Below are 8,066 nucleotides of genomic sequence, written 5' to 3'. Positions count from 1 at the left end.
TTTTCCATGTTCCACATACTCCCTTTACCTATCTTGAATTGTGTAAAACTTGTATATCCCATGATATAAAAAGACCCTAGCCCACATGCTTTTCATGAAAAAACTTCACTGTCCAGCTGGCCACCATTGGAGTCAGCTGTCCATGTCCTGGTTAGTAAGTTTCCCTGCCAGCAAACTATCTTTTATTTTCTGTAATAAACAATGTCTCTTGATTCTTAGTCATTGTTTTGGTATTTCAGCAGTTATGTCTGTAGAAGACTTTTCCCTTCTGGGCCTAAACCCCAACAGTTGGAGAGTCAGCCAGGAGGCCAAAAAAATGCCCTGAACTCTGGAGATGAGACGGGAAGGGAAAAGGACTCCAAAGGATGGGAACCCCAAGATGGCCAGCAGCCTCCATGTTTGTTCCTTAGCACAATTGTTAGAGATTTGGGGACTAGTACATGAATACAGCAATGCCCCCCAAACACCACAAGGATTGATACGACTCCTACAGGAAACTGGGGTCTGTAAGGCTAAGAAAGACACTAGGACACTTGTTGCCTCAGCAGCCTGGCCCCTCCTATGCACTTAACATGCCGCTATACAAGTAGAGTTGGCTGCACAGACAGAAGCACAGAAACTACAAGATGACTTGTACTTGGAGAGAGAGGCACGGGTGATGCAGGCCAGCACCATAGAGCTCCTGGCCACCCACCTCCAAACATCTGAGAGATTATACAAACCCTGGCTTGTCACCTAGGGAAATTGAAGGCGTGGCACTCAACCCATCAGTGGGTATGTATCATAATCAGGAAGACAGATTGGCTGGGACTCACTGGGACCTAGACTAAGTTGACGGAAGAAGATTAGGGTGAGAAAATAAATGTCCCACATTTTGAGGCCAAACCAGTTATGATTACTAAAAATAAAACTAACCAACTTTGTCCATTCAGCATGGATCCTAATGATCTGCCACCCCACAAATGCCAGCAGTACATAACAGTGAGGGACTTCTATGTCTGCTGAGTTGGTAGAATTGGTCACTTGGTATAGACAGAAAGGGAGGAGTCTTTTGTGGCATGGCTCATTTGATTATGAGCTATAGGAGTGGAGGGCACAGTATTCACAAGGCTTGGAAACTCCAAAGTAGCATCTGTAACCACTCACATTTCTATGCTGCAGTGAATGAGGCCCAGGAAGTATTTCTTTTAGTTTGGATTATAGCTGCCTTTAAGGCTGTCTGGCAGAATGAAGGAGATATTCTGGCCTCCCACTCACTCTGGACAGCTATGGAGGATTTGCAGGGAGTGATTAGAGAGCTGGGAATGAAGCACACTGTGTATGCAGAGCCTTATTGGGGCCTCAACACTGAGCTGCTCATAGCTAGCGTTCAAGATGCTATTTTACAATCAGATCCTGACCAGAGACATGATGAGGTGGTGTCTATACCAAGCGCTATGATGCAATAGCCTGCAGCAGACCTGGGGGAGACAGAGAAGCTCCACAAACAGAATGTCTGAAATCCAGTGAACAAGAAAGACAGAAAACAAAAAGAATCCAGTCTGGGTCACCGAGAAGTGATTGTGGATTGATTTGCTTGCTACTGGAATACCCCGTCTCCACCCCCAGATGAAACTGGCAAACAGCCTAATGCAGTGCTAGTGATGCTATGGCAAAAGCTCCACCCCAAGAAACAGTTTGTTAAAGGAAATGAGCCTCAGGAGCCTGCCACCTTAATGTACTCCCAACATGGGAAATGCTGACACCTACCCTAGAATTGGAGTCCTGGTGTGATGTTGTGAATTAATATGCCAGACTGCAAAGCCATTTGAACTACAGTGTCAGCAGTTCAAGCTCACCAGCTGCTCCTCAGAAATTCTATACAGGGTCACTATGGGTTGGAATCAACTCAATAGCACTTAACAACAACCCTTGAATTAAGGATGGGGCCAAGATTTCCCCTTGTCTTGAACGCAGAGACTTTTGGAGTACCGGAGGCCAAATGTAGCATTACCTATACATTGGTCTCTCAAGAACAAACAAAATTGTGTTAGTATTAGTAGTCATTGGGGCCGAATGATTCATGGGTTGATGGCTTAGGACTTAGGGAAGTGGGTCAAGTCCCTGAGTATATGTTTCATTATATTGATGATGCTTTTTTTTGTTGTTGTTGTTTTTTAAATTGTTCTATCATCATTTATTCTCTCAAGGGAAGTTAATAAAAACAAAAACAAACAATAAAACAAAACCCAACACACACACACATAAACACACACATTTGTCTGGGCCACATTATAAATCAAAACATTGGTGTGGGCTATCAGTGGAGAAAAGGAAATGTTTTTTCTTTTATTTTTGAAGCCAAGGAAGGCTGTTAAGAAAGATTCTCAATTTAAGTGTCCTAATTTATCTACCCTCATTCACTACCCAAGACCATTAATTCTATTGTTTTCTGGTTATAAAAGGGGTCAAAGAAACAGAAGCAAGCTGGTGGGTAGAGAGACAGTCAAGGCATCAAGGAGTCAACTAACTTGTTTGAGAAAAGCAGTGATTCCTCATTTGACAGCTCCCAGTGGCCGAGATCAGTGTGCATGTAACTTAAATAGAAGCTAGAGGTAACAATGAAGTAGTGTGAACACACTTTTAAAGCTTCAAGGTTTCCACAGAATACATTTGAACTTTTGGGAAGGGTAGTGTTTAGAAAGGGCAGAACCAGGACACATAAAAGACCCAGGAATTCCCATGACCCCTAAGTGATTCCTGCTCCGGGAAAAAAAACCATTCATGTATATGTTTACTGGAGATAATACTATTTCCCTACTACGGGTTACAAAAGAAACACCTCCCAAAGTGTCCTGATTTTCCCGTTTATTTTGGTCACCAAGCAGTCCTAGTCTTTCACAAAGGCCTGTAGACTTACTCCCTACTACCCCCTGGGAGGGTAAAAATGAAAGATTTCCCTCTAGGCTGGCCCCAGGGACTTGCAGCCTCCTGGAGACTAAAACCACCTCAGAGACTATTACCTACCTTTCCACGGATGGAAAATGTATTCAGATGTTCCAGAATTCATATATACCACAATAGGATAGTTAAAAATTAAAAGGTAGAACTCTTACACTCTTCCGGCCCAAGGAGATTCCATATCTTGAATTCACTGTCATTAACACTTCTGCTAAATAGAGGCTGCTAGGCAATAATCAATCACACAGGTATCATAAAATACACAACTTTTCCTTTAAAAGCTGCATTTTTTTTCTCTCTGGCTACTGAATCTGGTTGGTGATTCCCCAGTTCAATATTTTAAAAGCTGCAGCAGCATGCAAAAGAATTTCATTTCATTTCATGAAAAAAAGTTAAGAAAGGTGTTCAGGAGATGGTGAGTTTTCTTTTGTTGTGTCTGGATAGAGGTTTGATTTGCTCTCGACTGTTCCAGGGTGGGGAGAGACTAGGAGAAAGCACAGCATGTAGAGGTCTATTCAGTGTAGTCTCCCTCATTTTCATCCTCACCATCAACTGAGAGAGCAGCATACTTGCTTGCAGAGCTGAACTTAGAGGCTGGATTTTTTTGGCTCAGGTGCAGATCTGGAGTCTAAATCCTTTTTGCCATCTTTCCTATCAGACTCTTTCCAGTGGTCTTTGTTCCCGCCATCTCCTGGACCATGGCTGGAGTTCCCATTTTGGCCTTTTGTGACACTCATCCCATCAACTTTGTTTTCATCTTTTCTTGCTGGTCCTTCTTCAGATGCTTGAGTTGGAGCTACCTTACCCCCAACACTTGTGGGGGACTGCTGCTCTGTGTCTGAGCTATGAGATGGAGCAGGACGATGAGAACTTCACTTCACCCAAGCGCTCTGCTTTAGTGGAGGAGCCGGCATTACCTTTAGAGGCTGGTCAGGTTTGGGAGGCTTAGAGGTTGGAGAGTGGCACTCTAGCTCCGTACTGAAGGTTTCATTTTCCAGAGACTTTTAGCTCTCTCTCCTTCGTGTATTTCTGCCAGACGTGGTTGAGGTCCCAGTCTGCGATTGACTCACTCCCTGTCCTCCACCTTTCCCGTTCCTGAGTTTCTTCACTTCGCCAGCTTGGGTGTCTTTCCCGAGGCCGCCGTTCTAGTTTTGGCTCATCCAGCTGTCGTTGAAATTTCTCCTGTTCCTTCTGTAGCCACTTTTCTACTTCTCGTTCTCTATCAGCTGTGTCAACAGGCTTTGCTCCTCCAAAGATAGAAGCCGCTCGACTGAATTGGGAGGTGCTAGCAGAGGAATCATCTTCCTTAGGAGCACTCCGAGGCTTTAGATTCAGTTTGGGTCTTTGCGGGGGATGGGGAAACCTCTGTCATCTCGCCTATAGTCATTCCGAGAGTAATCATCTCTGGAGGCCATGACTGATCGTCCTGTCTGTCGTATCGGTCTTCATAGCGGTCCCCACCTCCTCTGTAGTCATCATCCCTTCGGTACCCACTACCAAATGCTCTTCTGTCACTGCCTACTCTAGTGTCATAGCCTCTGTCATAGTCTCTGCTGCCTCGGTCATCGTATTGATCCCGGACCCCATAGCGATCCAGATCCCGGCGGGGACCATCACGGTACCCATCACGATACCGGTCTGAATCTTAATGATCACGATATTTGTCTCCAAAGCTATCATCACCTTGTCTAGGTGGGTAGTCATCAAAGCTGTCTGTGGCAGGTTGGGTCCTCCAGCCTGAATCTGTTTTGTCAGAATCACGATTTCTATCTCGGCCAAAAGAACGAGCATCCCTGTCTTTATCCTATCTATGCTTGATCAGCAACATCCACTCGAATTCTTCTGTTACCTACAGACTGTTCATTGAGGCTCAGGGCACTGAGCAGAGTATCTAGGTCCTCAAACTCAGCATAACCAAAATCTTTTAATCTCTCTGGATTGCTGAGTTCATGTGGTAAACGCACTGCACCAATATTTAATCCTCTAAAGAATTCCTTACTGGAGTCTCTGTCACATCATAGGGCAGATTCCCTAGAAAAGCAGTGTAGGGTGGCGATTTGGGGAGACGGCTCCGGTTGATATTGGGTTCCAGAGCAGCCCGTGGAGCAGTGGGCAGTATAGAACGGTCAATTGGAGGTGCTCTATACATGTCATCATCATTCCTATGCTAAGTGGTTGAAACATCTCCTTCCAGGTCATCTGTTTCATCAGCTCAGCTGACTGGTTTGGGGACATAGGTGCTTCCTCCGCCGGTACCCCCATCCTCAGCCAGGAAGTCTTTCAGGGAGATAGTCTTTCCCTTTGTATTCTTTTTTGCTGAGGCCATCATGTTGGGAGACAGAGAGTGATGATGCTATGTTAACCTGTGATCCTCTCTCCTTACTCCAACGTGTAACAACACATTTAGTAGCACATCTAAACTGGTAGTGTAGTGGTTATGAATTGGGCTGCTAACTTCAAGTTCGGCAGTTCGAAACTACCAGCGGTTCAGCGGGAGAAAGATGAGGCTTTCTGCTCCTGTAAATCTTTACAGCCTCGGAAACCCTGTGCAGGGTCACTATGAGTCGGCACTGACTCCAAGGTACTTAACAACAACAAGTAAACTCACAAGGGCATGTTGTCAATGATGCCAAGTTACAGGACCATGGATCATCTGCCAAATTCTTGGGTGTTGTGTGGTTGGGTAAGACAAAGGTGGTTCCTGAAGCTATATTGTCAAGTTAAAGCATACCCCTGCCATATAAAAGTAAAGGAATTGCAAACATTCCATGGATGCTAGGGTATTGGAGACGCTTTATTCCCGACTTGGCATAGATCTTGTGCCCCTGTACCATCTAGTAAAGAAAGGAAGCATTTGGACTGGAATCCCAAGGTGGAACAGTCCTTTACTGAGACAAAAGTAGCAATACAGCAGGTGCAGGCTTTTGGGACCATTTGTTGTTGTTGTTGTTAAGTGCTGTCGAGTCAGTTCCAACTTATAGCAACCCTGTATAGGGTTTCTGAGGAGTGGCTGGTGAGTTTGAACCACCGACCTTGTAGTTCAAACCAACCTTACGGTCTAGTGCATTATCTTGCAGTGCCACACTAGAACTTGGCACCCTAGCTATTGGGAAGCAGTGTGAATTGAATATCACCAGATAGCCGGAGGGCTATGGCTGGGGCCATGACAGTGGCAACAGGATTGATTTATTCTGTTAGGATTTTGATCTCAACTATAAAAAGGTGCAGAAACCAGATACAGTCCTCTAGAAAAGCAACACTCTATAGTGTACAACAGCTTACAGCTTGTAGAAAACATCACAAAAAGAACCCCTGTAGCAGTACGAACACATTACCCCACACATTTTTTTTTTTTTTTTACATGTTTTTATTTTTAAACCACGTCTTATCTAGAAAATAATTTCAGGAACTTCAATTATATTTTAGTCCTATTACCCCACACATTTTTTTTTTTTTTTTACATTTTTATTGTGAACTGAGTGATAGTTTACATGGGAGACCATTCATTTTACATTCAGCATTTCACTGCAATGATTACAATCCCTTCCATGCATCATCATTCAACAATACTTGCTTCTATTCCCTCTCTTTTTTGGGGGGATATGGGAGAAAGTACACAAAAATGCTCAGGAATATATAATCATTTAAACAATCAAAGGGCACATTCTGTAAGCCTACATCCTGGCCACCAGCACACAGCCTTTCTCTTTCCATGAATATAGAATTTTCAGTTGCTCTTTCTCTCTATGTCATCATCTCTGCTTCCATCTCTGCTGTTGCTGCTTCTCAGGATTGGGTCCCACATTCCACTCATGCTCTTCTCCCTTGATGGTCCTAGGGTCCTCTGTTCCTGGACTGTAAGATTAACTACTTCCCTCTTTTTGTTACAAAACTTCTACCTTTACAGTTGTGACAGTTGCAATTAGTCATGATAATAATTATTCACTATTGAATCATTAGATTCTTATCCCCATTTCCTTTCACCAGACCTGTCTAGACAAGATGAATAGTGTTCAGTGAGGATTCTACCTTCCCCTGCACACTCTGAAACTAAACTCCCACTTGAACACTTATAAACCAGTCACTTTATAGCCCCCTGCCCCCCACCCCCACATTTCAGGTAGTCAATGTCTAAGTTGCCCATCCCTATCAATCATGTATAGAGACGGATAGGATAGATACTTTATGTGAGAACTTTGCTAAGCCCAGTTGGGGGTGGCCCAATCCATAACATTGTCCAAATGGCATGCATATTTACAGCAGAGAAGTATCCTCTTGTACAGCCTCTTAGTGCTGGGTTACACCAAATTCTTGGACCGGTTCCCCACAATGGAAGAGTCACATACAAGAGGGCATGGGCAAATTCTCGAGAAAGCCTGGTATGCAGATGGCTCAGCTCAAGGTAACCCCAAACAGTGGATGTCTATGGCCACATAACGAGCCACAGAAAGTATGTGGATCAACCATGGTACAAGGCAGAGTAGCCAGTAGGATGAGTTGAAGACTGCTTGGGTGGTACTGATGCATGAGCACAGCCCCATAGTTCTGTGCACAGACAACTGGGCAGTGTACAAAGGACTAATATCATGGCTAACACAGTGGAAAGAGCAGGAGTGACCAGTGAACTAATGAACCCTCTGGAGACTGGAGCTATGGAGGGACATTTGGGCCTAAACACAGGGCATGGATACTGTTGTTTTCATGCGTCAGATCATAGCCCTCTTACTCCACTGGGATATGCTCAAGCTAATGAGCTGGGCCAGCTGCATGTCACACAGCAAGTGCTGGTAGGACAAGTAGCTAGATGACTGCATTGAAAAATGGGGCACAAAATCCAAGATTAGGCAGATAGTAAGGGCATTGTTTGGCACTTCCATCTCCCATAAAACTCAACTGCAGTCAGACTAGTAGAGCTGATGAACGTAATCCTAAAACAAACCCTGTGGCACGACACCCATTCGTTATATCAGTGGACCTGATGTCTACCAGTAACTCTATGGTATGACAAAGAATATCTACAAACTCAGCTCAGTGCCTATAAATTACTGATCCAGAGACCACCGAAAGCCTTGAGGACTCAGGTCTCTGCACTGGACAACTGTCCCTTGCCAGTGCCTGGGTATTCC

The 8,066-nt window shown here is 44.4% G+C and overlaps 1 pseudogene; it reads right to left on the bottom strand.

Moving 5' to 3' along the window:
- Positions 1 to 3,451: 3,451 nt before the first annotated feature.
- Positions 3,452 to 5,269, bottom strand: LOC102822472 (annotated as a pseudogene).
- Between the last annotated feature and the right edge of the window lie 2,797 nt (positions 5,270 to 8,066).

Source organism: Chrysochloris asiatica, unplaced genomic scaffold, assembly GCF_000296735.1.
Source record: "Chrysochloris asiatica unplaced genomic scaffold, ChrAsi1.0 scaffold00113, whole genome shotgun sequence".
Classification (NCBI taxonomy): domain Eukaryota; kingdom Metazoa; phylum Chordata; class Mammalia; order Afrosoricida; family Chrysochloridae; genus Chrysochloris; species Chrysochloris asiatica.
The sequence above is the reverse complement of the archived record's forward strand: the minus strand, read 5'-3'. Positions and strand labels throughout refer to the sequence as shown.